Source organism: Protopterus annectens, chromosome 2.part1, assembly GCF_019279795.1.
Source record: "Protopterus annectens isolate FY-2018-M chromosome 2.part1, PAN1.0, whole genome shotgun sequence".
In the NCBI taxonomy this organism is placed as follows: domain Eukaryota; kingdom Metazoa; phylum Chordata; order Ceratodontiformes; family Protopteridae; genus Protopterus; species Protopterus annectens.
The window spans coordinates 1,713,136,000-1,713,151,780 of NC_056729.1; positions in this window are offsets into that span (position 1 = coordinate 1,713,136,000).

Consider the following 15,781-nt stretch of genomic DNA (forward strand, 5'->3'; position numbering starts at 1 on the left):
TGTGACTCATACTACGGATAACAGGAAGCAGATTGTGGAGACAGTGTGACTCATACAGCAGATAACAGGAAGCAGATTCTGGAGACTGTGTGACTCATACAGCGGATAACAGGAAGCAGATTCTGGAGACTGTGTGACTCATACAGCAGATAACAGGAAGCAGATTGTGGAGACTGTGTGACTCATACTACAGATAACAGGAAGCAGATTGTGGAGACTGTGTGACTCATACAGCGGATAACAGGAAGCAGATTCTGGAGACTGTGTGACTCATACAGCGGATAACAGGAAGCAGATTCTGGAGATGGTGTGACTCATACAGCGGATAACAGGAAGCAGATTCTGGAGACTGTGTGACTCATACTACGGATAACAGGAAGCAGATTGTGGAGACAGTGTGACTCATACAGCGGATAACAGGAAGCAGATTCTGGAGACTGTGTGACTCATACTACAGATAACAGGAAGCAGACTGTGGAGACTGTGTGACTCTTACTCTAACAAGAAGCAGATTGTTAACAGCTGCTAACGTTAATCCTCTGCCCCAACTGCCAGAAATGATAAGTTTAAAGTTATACATTTTCTGGTCAAACTTAAGAACCTGTGAATGTATGAACAAATATTTGTGAACTATGAACATTATATACCGTACCGATGAAGAGAGAAGTGGTGTCAACTGCAATGCCCAAAACAGTAAGTGAAAAGCAAACAAGCCATCAACACTGAGCTGGCTGACCCCATTCTTACTAGCTGGCCCAACCTGAGCTGGTCAGCCCCTCGCTTACAAGGTCATGTGGATAAACCACATTTCATTACCCTTTTATACAGCAGCAAAACACAAAGGTTACCAAAAGCACCAGCATAATGTGTCCAACATATGCAGAGTCCCCCATATCAGGAACATGGTGCAGTTACCTCACAAAACCCACATAACTGGAGGAGCCATAAAGACATGAATGACACATGGCTTGTGTAAAACAAACTGCAAGGTTAACCATGAGATGAAAATAAATTGTATAAATCAGATAAGTCAGTCTCCACCTACCACCATCACAGTGTTGTGTAACAGATCATTAATGTATATAAAGTGTATACGGAACACTTGATCATAATTTGCAACACAGAGAAATCAAGTAGCCTTATCTGGGAACACTTTGAAAACATGACACCAGTAATTGTAAATAACACCCACTGAAGACAAGACAGACCCCATATGTGGCATGTTAAATAGATACAGATACAGATACGGGAGACTTAAACCTCGACACGGCTATTAATAGGACGTGCTGGAGGGATAGATTCATCACCCAAAGACTCCCTATGCTGTGGAATAAAATCCCGGTATATGTGAGGCAGAGCACCTCACTGGCCTTGTTCAAGAGAAATCTTGACCAATGGATGGGAGATCGCAGATATACCCCAGGGATTACCTCAGTGTCACTGCTCAACAGAGGCACAGCAAAATAATGGGTATAGTTCCCCATACTAAAGGGGTGGCGTAAGCCACAAAACTATGGGCTAGGCTTGTAAATGCCCTCGGGCAGATAGCCTAGTATGAACCTATGAACCTATGAACCTATGCACACAAGATTTCAAAAAGGCTTTCAGAGCAACACAACGCATTTGATACTATGTAAAATCCAAGTATGGACAGATTAAACAGAAGAACAAATGTTACCCTTCCCTGTAGAACATGAGGAAAGGGAATCAGTTCCAGGAATAGGAATACAGTGTATGAAATACTGCATATTAATGTCTAGGGACACACTACTATCTAGATTTCATCTTCAATAACAGCCACCAGATCAGCTGAGATGGTAACAGTAACAAAATCTTTTTCACTAAATGAGCTTCTGGGTCATCAGAAGGTACGGTAGTATCCAGAGAGTCCAACTGCATACCCAGCACTTCAATTCTGTACTGTAATCTGATTTACTTTAGATCTGTTCACACAAACCCTATATACACAGTTGCAAACCTTTATAATTCCTGCAATTATGAAGAACTCTTTTACCTTTTTCATGTATTTTCTGGTAACTATTTAGCTAGTATATTTTTTGGTGATTGAATTTCTCACTTGGGACCAGTCCCCATGCAGACATTAAGGCTTAAGATGCTGCCCTTTTGATGCCTCGGGATTTTACTATGTCACTAAAATTAAGTCCAGTTCTACAATAAAGTGTAATAAACTGAGAGTGTTAATGAGCTCCTTCATACTTTCTTTAAAATGAGACTCATTCTCCTGCTATGATACCAAAACGAGTTCAGGGCAGGGAACATTTCCTTTGACTCCCATATTTTGTAATTGCACTATCCATGCTGTTCTTATGAAGCTGTCCTTTTGCCAAACATCTATCATCTCAACTGTCGTCTGAATCAAAAGTATAGACCATACAGTTTATTTAGTGAGTGGAAGGTAGGACGTGTATCATTTAGCATGAGTCTACACCTACAGACAACAGAGAAATTAGTTTTACTCTAGTCAGTCAGATAGAGCTCATGCTTGGCCTAAGCTATTCCTTTCCATGCCTCCCCATGTGAATGAGCAAGTCTCATAGCCAGACAATAGCTCTCGGTTACCCCTTGAATAGAGCCAGTTAAGACTAATGGGTTTACCAGTTAAAGAACTGGGAAGTCAAAGTTCAGGAGCAAAAGGATAAAATGTATTGTCTGTTATTTCAACAAAAGCTCACTGTTGACATGGTCTAAAAATGAACTATTTCCAACCAGCCTTTTAGAAAAGTTTATAGATAACATTCAGAAGATTCAGAAGAAAAGTTTAAAAATATGAATGTATAACTGTTTATAGCCATCTGTGCGTGTACGAATATGGGTTTCTCTAACTATCTGCATGTCATCTTGTCTTTATATCATTTATACAAAGGTATATCATACAACAAACAGAATACTGTTAGTAACAGCTAATCCATTTACATTTGGTAACGTGTGCATTTAAAAATACAAAAAATCATGAAAAAAATTTAAGTTACTTCATTACCATATAGTACTGGCTGCCAGGAAGAATAGAGGATATTTGTATAAAAAAGCAAAGCAACGCAATATTTTACCATTTATCCACTGGGAATGAACAACAGTATTTCCAACTCATACAGGGGTGGGTTTGGCATAATGGTTAAGGTCTTCACATCATACACAAGATACAAAGTATGATTCTGACCTCAAGACCTATAAGCCCATAAGTTGCTTATGACTTTAACAGGTGGCATCTGTGTAATGTAGTTCAGACTACAATAATCATTTATCACAACCTTAAATTTATTTCATATTTTCACCCATTGGATCTTATCCTGTGTCAGGATCGTCTTCATTTCTGTTCGCTTTATGTAAAGAGGAAGCTGAATGGGGAGCCTATGAGAACATATTTATGGAAATATTTAACCGCAGATGCAATTGAATACATAGAGGTAATTTCATATTCATTTACAAGAGTGATGGAAGAGCTTTTGAGGTTTTTGAAATAAGTCTGAATAACAATGATTTACATTAAAATATACCTTTGCTGCCCATCATAATGACATGTTTTTTATTTACTTTAAAGAGCAAGCTGCAGTGTGGAAAGCTAGCATTATTAGAGCATTCTACAAACCTAAGCAATCACAAATACTCCTGTATGCTAACAGGAATCACCTGCCAAAACTAACAAGTCTTCCATTTAGTGAGTTGGCCACCTGTAGGTACGGGGTAAGAGTGAAGGAGTATTTTTTGAAGCAGCAGCTTATCTTTGCAACGTGTTCGATGATTATATTGACAAATAGATTGGAAAGGGTGACTAATAACAATTTAGAGAAGAGAAAATGTATGCACTTGTCAAACAGGACATTTTATAGAAGACATAGCAGGTAGTTACAAGAAAAAAAAATCAGAAATTTACTTTGTAAACAGGTATAATTACCTAATAGAGCTCAGCAAAGCTTGGCATCCTCATCTGTGTTTCAGAATAGATTTTTGTAGGTTGAAAGGTTCAAAGGTATTTACTAGGCTAACAACCACAAGATCCTTTTTAAGCCTAGCCATGCATTCCAAATCGTTGACAAGTTCTGGTACCCTTGATAAGTGTAAGCAGGGGCTTGGGAGGTGAAGCATTTACAAGCAGGGGCCTGGGAGATGAACTATGTATAGACTGTCTGTGTCCATTAGAGACATAGATACCAAACCAGGGATGATTTTCCTGTTCCCCATCCAATTGTCCAAGTTACATTTAAACTGAGTTAGGGAGGAACTCTACTTCACAGGGATGGGGAGCCTCTGGGATACATACCTGTCTCTTCAGCAGGTCCTATTTATATCACAGGCAAGGTTTAAGTCTTTAAAATGGGTAATTCTAGTGCTGTTTGTTTTGCGGATATGCAGGAGGCCCAGTCAGAGAGGGGTCTCACAATGCATTGTATACCAGGCATAGATCTCCCCTCATCAGCCTGTAGGAGACAATACAGAGATAGGGCCTTGAGATGGTTTGCATAGAACATATTACTTATGCCTTGTATTCTTTTAGTGAGGAACCTCTGTGGATGTTTCAGTTGCTGGATATGCCTGGTTAGGTACATACAGAAGGGGGAATTGTACTGAATGATCAGTTTGATGAATGCCGAATACATTGCAACAATGACTTCCTTGGACCTGGATGCCATACCTTTGTTTATAAGTTGCGTGACATAGAATGATTTCCACACTGCTATAGACAAGTGATTGGTCAAAGGCTACATTACTGTCTATATGTGTCCCTAAGTCCCTGATTACTAGGTCAAAACTTAGGGGTGTGTTGTCAATATGATAGTTACCATTGGTGGAGGATATGACTTTCCAAAATATATTATTATGTATTTCTTGGTATTTAGTTTTAGTCCATGGCTCTGACACCAGTTGTTTGTCTGCGTCAGCCCTTCCTGGAGAACATTTGAGTCAGTGTGGGATTCAATGACAGCTCCGAATTTGCAATAATCTGCAAATTAAGTCTGTCAGAGGCCATTGACACTGGCCTTGATTTCTGAGAAGTAAATGCCAAAAAGGAGCATTTCCAGAACTAATATTGTCCAGGCCCATTGATGCAGTGTTCTTGGCCTTGAGCAGAGAATTAAGGACCTGTTCCCTAGTGATAGCAGGGGGGGAGTTATATTTAATGGTATTTCCTGAAGGAAGGTTGAGGGGAGAGAGGAGTAAAGCTGGAGCTGGATTTGTTGGCCAGTAGGTTTGTTGTATCTTCTGGCTCAGTATAGGTGGCTTCATTTACATTGAGCTCTGCACACAACTGTGTATTGCCTTTGAGGTTACAGACATAGATAAAGAATGTCGTGTGGTTGTCCTTGGCCTGGGAGGCCAAATTTACCTCAAATTGGTTTTGGTAGACTTTATTTGTCCCCTGAGTTATTCATTTAGTTTGATGAGAGTGCTTTTATCCTGCAGGGCGTTGCACCTCCTAATTTTTGTCATGATTTTCTTCCTTCTGATATACAGCATATTGATGTTGTGATTCCACCAGGGTGTCTTGATTTTTAAGTTATTTCTGTACTTCTTCCTGGAGGAGCTATTAACATGCTAATATAGAGTTTGTGTGAACAGATCTGCATAGGCAACAGTGTTCTGTACCAGAAGGTTAGCCTTAGAATAGTTTCTGAATATTCTAGGGTTAGCTGGAGTTCCAGGTTTTATTTTTACTTCAAAGGAAACCATTTTATGGTCTGACCTTACGGCATATGTGGGAAGACATTACACTAGGGGTTGTGCAGCACTTTCCACATATTAGTGAGTACCAAATCCAGTGTGGTTGCTGATCCAGTGAGTTTGTGTTTACAAAATCCAGGAATCTCTGTGACTGTACATTTGGCATCATATAGGATTCCTAGTTAATAGTGGGGTAATTAAAGTCGCTTATGAATATGGTATTGGGTTGGATGGTGAGTGTTTCCAATAAGTTTAAATATGTGGTTTGGGTTTCCTGGGTCATGGAGGGGGGCCTATAGCTTACAAGGAAGTGGTACTGGATTTTACCTATGGTGATTTGAACATGGAGTAGCTCAAGTGCATTGTTCTGTTTGACCAGCCTTGAGATATATTTATTTTTATGTAAATCAAGACACCTCCACCTTTAGTCCCTATCTCCGTAGCAGCTGGTCTAAATGTGTGGAAGGCATTATAACCTTGCACTGTTGGTGTGCTCTCCGTGGCATTAAGCCATGTATCAGTGATTGCACAAATGTCAGCATTCTCTTTGGTAAAGAAAGCTTTTAGGGAGTGAAGTTATTTTTGTTTAGACTCCTAGCTTTGAGTAGTAATACTTTCAGATTTTCTTGATTTTGATTTGATATGTCAGAAGTACTTTCACTTTGGCATTGCCTAAAAAAAGCACTGTTGGGGAGGACAATGCTTTAGATATTATTTGAAAGCCAAGGTAGAAGAGGTGCAGCTATCACTGGAAAAGCAGTGTGGTCTGTTGACCATCTCCTTCCATGTTGACAAATATTGCACCCCCTTAGAATGACACCAAAAACTAAGCCAATTATTAAAGTCAGTCATCATTTGTTCATATTGTGTCCTCATCCTTGGAATAGGCAAACTGCTGCTCAATGCTAGGCTCATACCAGCCTGGGACACATATGCTGAGAGTTCCATGATGTCTAATCTAGGGAGGTATGTCTGAGAGGCATTTACACCCACATGGACTGAGCCATACTGGTACTTATGGTCCAATGGACAGAGTGGTTGTGTAATGTGGTAGATCACGGCCCCTGATAAGCAAGTGGCAGTGACTTTCTCCTTACTCAGCCTGGTGAGAAGGACATCAGTGTGTCTCACGATGGAGTCTCCAGTTATCAGGATGTTGGATTCTGTGGTGGACTGCCTTATATGCTTAGAGATCGAGATGTGACTGTATCTGTTGATGTGGGTGTTGTTTTGAAAGGCTGTAATCAGGGCTGCTGAGAGTATCTGTTATATTTACTTCTAAGAGGTCTTTGGGGTTTAGGAAGGTTATATTTAAGTGCCTCAGCATATGTGGGTGTATATGTCTGCATTGAATTCTGTGCCATGGGTGATGCGGCATGTGTACTACTGACAACTTTATTGACATTAGGGGGACTTTCATGTGAGAGCTTTGTCTTCAGTGACATTCTGTAAATACATCTCTCACATACCATATTAGTTTGAGAATTAACTGTTTTTCAGCAAACAAGAGGCTATTTCTGCATTGCCTCAGGATGCCCATATCCACCAAGCTGGTAACAGAGATAGTGGGAAAGTTCATAACCATGGCAACAGACAGTTTTTTATGGATTACACAGTTGGAGTGAGACTATAAACTATAAAATAATGTCAGGAGCATCCAGTTTGCAACTCTGGAGGCAGTGCTCGTCACTGCAAACTAGTTGTCCTATGTGCAACTAGGTATTGTTGAAATGTCATTAGTGATTTTACAAGAAAAATGTCACTCAAGGTGTCTGTGTCTACATAGGGCACTGCCAAACACTTGAGGGGGAAACTAATAAGTAGACCCTGAAAATTTAAGGATGACATATTTAGGCAGATATTCAGAAATTGGAAACAAATCAAGCAGTACTTACTGAAAACAAAGAATTAGCTCCTCAAGAATGATTAAAAGAGGGGAGTCACATGAATGGCTACTGCCTGGCTGCTACTAATGCTGGTCTCAGCACAGCTTCACTCTGCTGGGATACAATGCTCCTTTGCTTCTTCTCTCACCAGAAGCAAAACAGTACCACCAATCCCAACATAAGAAGCAGGCCACAGCATGTCTGGGGATCCACAGTCTTCTCCGAGATGATGCAATGCTTTTGCAGGTTTGTTGTAGCCTATTCCTGGTAGATGGTTTGAATAGCAACCAGACCAATCAAGAAGGTCAAATACAGACACTCACTGCCCAGCCAGAAACAGACAGGAATCAATGCAGTCTGCTCCTTCTCTCACCAGAAGCATATATAAGCTCAAGTTCCAAGCTGGCACCTCCGAAGCAGTTATTAGACTTTCTGGTGGTCATCAGACTCCAGGAAACAATGTCCCTGTGCTCCTTCTCTCACATGGAGAAAACAGAAGCATTAATCCCAAGATGACTACTGACAGGCATAATATGGGATCTCCAGTAATTGGTGGTCTTGCAATAGATGTTGCAGATTTTAAACGTAAGATAAAAACATGGGTTAATATTCTAAGCACTGCAGTATGCACTAAGGAGTTTGATATGAAAAAGGGGGTAACTTAAGTTTAAGCTGTCTAACTGAAGAGACACTAATTTTAAAAGAACAAGATGGATTGAAAGGGGGTGGGCACTTTGTATTCTGGTTAAATGGAATACAGTGGGAGGGTCAATAAATTTATAAAGTCAAAGGGGGTGATTTCACAAAATGTTAATCTTGTGCTTACTAATATCAGCCAATGAAAGACGAGAGGGAAGGAGATATGTGGTCAATTTAATGTAAGGGGCAGGCAACTAGAAAGACAGTTGAGTTTAAGAACACAACAGCAACACAGCTGGAGGGTGGATAAAATTCTGTGTGACTCACAAGAGACACAGCCCTGGTAGAATGCAAAATAAAACAGGTTGCACAATAAAAGAAAAAAGCCAATGCTAAATTTAAGAATTGTAGCACCCAAAATGATAAAAACTCTCTCATCAAACTAAATAGAATAAGAGAGCTAATTAAGTCTAGAAAAGTTAATTTTGAGATAAACATAGCTTCCCATGCCAAGGACCACCATAAGGCCTTATTTAGTTATTTCAGAAACCTCAAAGGCAGTAAACAACAATATACCGAACTGGTTGTAAATGGATCTACATTCACGGAGCTGAGAGACATAGCAAATCTAGTGGTTGATAAATTCATCTCCAACTTTACCTCCCACTCATCCACAGCCAGCCCCAGAGAAATACCATCTAACATAATCCCTCCAATTATCAATAGGGATCATGTCCCAGCTGCACTCTCTAAGGCCGATAATACAGCCTCAGTGGGCCCTGATAATATCCAAGGATGCCTCGTAAATAGCCTAAAATATGACTTATCAGGGCCACTGGAGTCACTATTCAATTGTAGCCTCCAAACAGGTTTTGTACCACATGAATGGAGGACTACAGAGGTCATCCCTCTGTACAAAGGTAGACCATCAATGGATCCCAGGAACTAAAGATCCCTTTTGTCTGACTAGTCTCATATACAAAGTCATGGCAAGAATTATCATGGAAATGATTAACAATGACATAGGAAACCTTCAGACTCTGGACCCAACTCAGTTTAGTTTTGTCAAATGTTAAGTCACGTCTACTTAACCTAGTGGATGTCTTTGAAAAGGTCACCAAGGCAATGGATGAGGGCAAAATGGTGCATACTGCTTATGTTGATCTGGCCGAGGCATTTGATACAATAGCCCACTCGAGCATTGTTAATGTTATCTATTATATAGGCAAAGCAACCAAAGTGAATAAAACATACTGACAAGAATGTATGTGAGAGTGTGTGCAAAAATGTTTAAATAGTGCTGCAGTCCACTTTAATTCAATTCACAATAGTAGTTTAGCTTCTTTCAAATGTATGTTCTCATAAAAACTGAATGCTGATCCTAGATAATCAGAGATGTGCATTGCATAATTATTAAAAAAGAGGCACATGTCATACAACTATCGGTTAAAAGAAGAAGTGAAATATGTTTTAAAATGACTTTCCAGTAAGGAAAAATTACCTGTGCACCATGGTATGTGTGCATAAACGGCCACACAAACATTTACCTGTGTACCACGGCATGTGGTGTATAAACGGCCACACAAACATTTACCTGTGCACCACAGTATGTGTGTATAAACTGCCAAACAAACATTTACCTGTGCACCACGGTATGTGGTGTATAAACGGCCACACAAACATTTACCTGTGCACCACAGTATGTGTGTATAAACTGCCACACAAACATTTACCTGTGCACCATGGCATGTGGTGTATAAACGGCTACACAAACATTTCTCCACATCAACAACCTGTTTTTGGTTTTTGATTGTTATAACTTTCAACACTTCTATTTTGCCTACTCTGATTTCACACTTGCAGCTTCAGAGTATGAAAAGATTGAGGTAAGTCCTTACACCTTAATTGGTAGACCTCCCATACCTCTCAACTGTACAGATTTTTGCAGAATGTCCACATTATTGCCTCATATTTTTGGTCTGTTCCTCATAAAAATATGTTTTTAGATAAATCACTGGGATGATTTAAAGGTTACAGTCATTAAATAATAACATGCATTTGAGTTTCAGACTTCATATCCTTTAGAAAATACATGCTAATACAAATCCTGTATTGTCTAGCAACTTTCTAAGTTAGTAAGAGCAATACTTAAAATGTGTCCCTATTTTTGAGCATTTGTCCCCCCATTATGGAAGGCTTTGTCCAGATTTTTTGTGCTAACAGGTTGAGAGGTATGGACCTCACTCTATCCCCAAGGTGAAGTCACAAAGGGCTTGACTAAAATCATTTGCACGTTAGTTTTTAATAAAAAGCTTCAAAGCTTTTTTTTAATAAAATACAGTCCAAAAACATAAGGAGAGGCAGCAAGGAAAATGCACTGTGGCAATCGATATAAATACTGGCAACTCACTTTAAAATACATTTACTCCTTTTGGACCAAATGCACATTCTCTTTGGATGCTTTAGATTTTTTAGCAATTTAACTGTTAATTCCAAAATGTTTTGTGATTGACAGCTGCATTTATTGAGGTACTTCAAATGTAATTATTCAATTCATTTTCACTGTTAAGGGTGTCATATGCGTGGTGCTAAATTATAGTGCCTTCTATTCATCAAAGAATTAAAGAAATTAATTTCATTGTAGACTCTTTTACTGCAAGAATAGGGATTTTCCTACAAGAAGGTTCTAAAATATATAACACTCTAGAAGAAGCAGTTAGTTATGTTCAGTCGAAAAAAATATCATTGGATGAATGGACTAGCCTGGAATGAATCTGAAGAGATAAGTTGAAAGGGAATACTTGGAAAGCTGTTAATTCATCTAAAAACCTGAAGGACAAATATGTATGTTTTCATGTAAACTTTGATAATGTATGGATATTGAACAGAGTAATGCCAACATGAATACAGTATATGTACCAAAACAAAGGCAATAAGAATCAGCTGACTTACTAGACATTTACTAAAATGTTTAAAGTAATCACCTCAAATAAGGTATGGGGATATGACAGACTTTTATTCTCATATAATCTCTGTATAATGTAGAAATAATAGTTCCTCATATATTTGAGACATTATTTAAGTAGTAGGAAATAATAATAATGTGTTTGTAAAAAAAAAAAAAGATATAACTCTCAACTACTGACACTTTAATTTGAGGCAAGTATGTAAATAGCAAACACAAAAATGGTTTGTTTCACCATTCTGCCTGTTTATTTATTATTTATTGACATTTAACTACCAACCGGGTAGGTGCCCATTTTCAGCAGAGGCCCGGGAATAAAATCTTGAAAGTATTACAAAATCATTTTAAGAACAATAATTTTACAATCATATAATTCAAAAATCATGTTATTTGCAGATGATATACCTCTTACCATGACCACTTCTAAAAAATCTTTAAAAGAGTTAGACATACAAGTTGAACATTTTTATTCAATTTCAGGACTTCATTTTAATAAAACAAAATCAAATTTCATGATATTGAATAAAAAAGTGATCTTCGTATAGATGATCATCAAATAATTGGTAAACAAGTTCTCACCTTAAACTATTTAGGTATAACATTAGTTACAAACATTAAAGAAACCTCAACTATAAATTATAAAAATATTATAAACACAATAAAGTCTAATGCAGTAAAATGGAATAAAATATATTTAACATTTGAAAATTGATTACAATTAATAAAGATATTACTGCCAAAAATGTTATACATTGCTCAAACAATTTCTGTAATACCAGATAAGCATTTTTTTAAATAAATAAATACATTATTATTAAATTTTCTTTAATATCCCAACAAAAAACGAATAGCCCTCACACATCATATTAGACCCTAGAAACAAGGAGGGATTAACTTTCCAGATGTTGAAACTTATATTAAAGCCTCCATCTTTAGAATCATTATAAACTGGATAGATCCAAATTTTTCTTCCAGCTGGAAAAACTTGCATACTGTTATTTATTCAAATGAAAGTACCATTTTAAAGAACCTAATGTTAGATGATAGTACTGATAAACCATGACATATCTTATGCACTAGTTTTCAATATAATCTAACAAAACCTACTAAACTAGGATTCATAAATGACATGTATAATTCATTTAGAAGATTTGTAATTTCTAACACAGACATAAAGCTATGGATGGATCTCTTATATCCTTTTAGTGTCACAAAAAACTTCCAAAACAAAATTCATAGGATGGTCTTTATTACTTTGCAAGTGAAAAACTTTATTTGTTGGCAACAATGCATCAACTATCAAAGGGTTATAGATAGCAAGTGCATAATAAGAACATATGATCTCTCTTCATCAGATTGGCTTATACTTCAAAGTGTTTTATTATATTCACAAGATCTATGCAGAATGCCCAATAATTCCTCCTTTAGAGATAGACCTAAATTTATAAAGCATTTATTTGATTTAATATATAATAATCAAAACTGAGATAACAACATCGAAATTATATAATATTTTAATAAATTACAAAGTTAAAACTAATCCGAAATTTTGGAACCATATTACTAAAAGACATTCAATAAATTTATCTATGGAAAATAAAACTAAAATATTAAATTCTATTAAATTAACATCCAGCATGCAATTTTGGAGAATCTACATGTGGAAATTTCTGCATAGAGCTTTTTATACATCCAATAAACTAGCAAAATGTAATACTTCTAATAATATGATATGTTGGAGATGTTTATAAACATGCAAAGCAGATTGGATGCATATTTTTTATGATTGTATCAAAGTCAAAAAATTTTGGGAAGATATTGGCAACTTCTTACAAGCCATATTTTCAGATACATTTGTAGTATCTAGGTCTTTATTTTTGTTGAATGTTAATGAGAATCTAGAATTAAATAACAACAATCTCTACTTACTCTGGAATATACTAGCGAATGCTAGAAAATGTATTTCTAGAAAATGGAAATCTAATTCTGAACCATCTTTTGAAGAATTCTTATCACTATTGAAGGAAACTGCACTTATGGAAACTAAAGTAAAAGAACTAAGAATAACACCAAAACTTTGGAACAATAATCCATGGGAGAAAATATTATGTTACTGAGACATCAAACTTAAACTCAGACTCTTCATAATTGTTAGAGAACAGAGAAAAAAGAATTCTCACTTATTTTGTATGACACTATTCTGATTGGATTGGATAATTCTATAATTAATCTTCAGGCCAGTTGTAAATATTGTATATAGTTAGTAATCTTGTTTCACTCATTAAACAATGTATTAATAACCTATATGATAAATATTTTTTGAAAAATCAATAAAAATCATTTGAGTAAAAAAAATAATAATTTTACAATCATCAAAAATAATACAAAGCATCTACAGTTTAATTATACCAAATTAGAAATAATGTGAAAACATATGTTAAGAATATTTACAAATTGTATGGCAATGAATTCATATTTAGAGAAAATGTAGCCAATTTAGTGAGAAACTAAGGATAGGTTAGTATAATACAATCAGGAATTGTGATATGAAGTGAGATAAAAACAGGGTTATGGCATATTTATAAAGATAGTCAAGGGAGATAAATTGATTGAAGTAGGGAAGCGAGTGAAGAAAGGAAAGTAAGGAGGTAGAAGGTATAAATAAGTACTTGTTCATCTTTAGAGATATATTTATCCTGGGGCTGAGCAAGAACAGGTTCAGAGTTAGACTAGAAGGACTTTCAGAATGGTTCTAAAGGACTGGAGACAGGATATTGACCTGATGGATACAGGTAAGTAGTTCCAGGCCTTAGCAACATGGTATGAATACAAACCATGCCCAGCAGAATTCATAGGTTTGTGGACAGAGAGGATCATAATGACTAAGTAGGAACATAGTTGTGTAGTATGGTATTTAGTGCTGGACAAACATATGAATGCTGCAAATTTCGTCACTTTATTATAGCATTGTTCAAGTTTTGATTTTTGTGATGCCTGGAGGTTAATAAGAATGGCAGTGCCATAAAGTAGTGAGGGGAGGAGATAAGTAGTGGCAAGTGTAGTTTTAGTTTGTTGTTGAGAATGTTTTTGGCTCTGTAAAATATCCCTAGTTTTAGGTGACTTCTTAATGCAATTTTCTATATGCATGTCAAATTTAAGATTATCATCCACTGTAATCCTTAATTATTTGCTATGAGAAGTGACTTTGATGATTGCATTATTAAGAGATAGGATTTTAAATGTTGTGTTTTCATGAGAGAGGGATTGGGGGGGGGTAACTTTAGTTTTTCTGGGGTTGAGCATGAGATGGGAGTTACAAAGCCTGTTTTAGTGGCTGTTAAAGTTTCTTGAGTATTTTTTTGGAGATGTACCAGGTACCATGTTATCAGATGTGCATATGAGTGTGGAGTCATATGCATATTGTATTAGGGAGGCCTGTTGTCTGGATATATGGAGGGTGTGAGTGAGAATATTAAAGAGGAGGTGACCAAGGATAGAGCCTTGTGGTAAACAGGTGGTGACTGGGACTTATGGAGAGATGGTGGAGTGTCATTTTACTGACTGATACCAATTTGAGATGTAGTTTATTTTGCTATTATCTCTAGCTTTATTGACAGTATCTATGTAGGTTAAAAGTGTAGTGTTAATACTATTGAAATAATGGAAGCCATGTTGTGTGGGGGATAGGAGTTCTTCCTGCAGGAGATATTATAGCAGTTGTTTATAAATACATTTTTCAAGTATTTTGGAAAGAGAAATAACATTACTATAGATCTAAAGATATTAATGTCTGCTGAATTTCCTCCTTTGTGCAGAGGGATAATATGTGACATTTTTCCAAAGAGAGGGAATGTGGGATTCCTGGACTGACCTATTTATAAGGACTGAGACAAAATAGTCAATGCTACTGGCTGCTATTAAGAAGAGCATGGTTTAAGTTTGTTGAAGAGTAGTTTTATATAGAATGTGGGCACTGGTTTGAAGGTAAAAGTGGATGTGGTGATATGCAGCTCTTGGGAGGAGTTGGGATTGGATGTTGGGGAATCCTTGGTTAGAGATGCTATATTGTTTATAAAATAAGAGTTGAATTCTATCACAGTTTCAAGTGATGAGCTATTGGAACAGGGTTAGGGCTGAATTTTTAACCAGGATGCAAGATTTCTTTAATGGCTGATCAGAATTTTTTAGAGTTGTGTTTATTATTGTTCTAAAAGTTGTTATATTATAATTTTTGTCCTCATTTATTTCCCTTTTACTACAGTTACGGAGTATTCGGAAGTTTTCAAGATATTGTGGTGTTTTATATTTGTGCCATGCTTTTTCTCTACTCTTTTTTTTGGATAGCTAAATTGCATTATTTGTTTCTAGTGTCTTCCTTCCAGGAGGTGCAAGACTATTTAAGATATTTAGGAATGTTGTACTGAATTCATTTACAGCATCATTTAAGGGGAGGAGTTTTAGGATCATCATAGGGTCACAGGAGAATACTAGGCTATGTATAGCTTTGACATGTGTGTGTGTGTGTGTGTGTGTGTGTGTGTGTGTGTGTGTGTGTGTGTGTGTGTGTGTGTGTGTGTGTGTGTGTGTGTGTGTGTGTGTGTGTGTGTGTGTG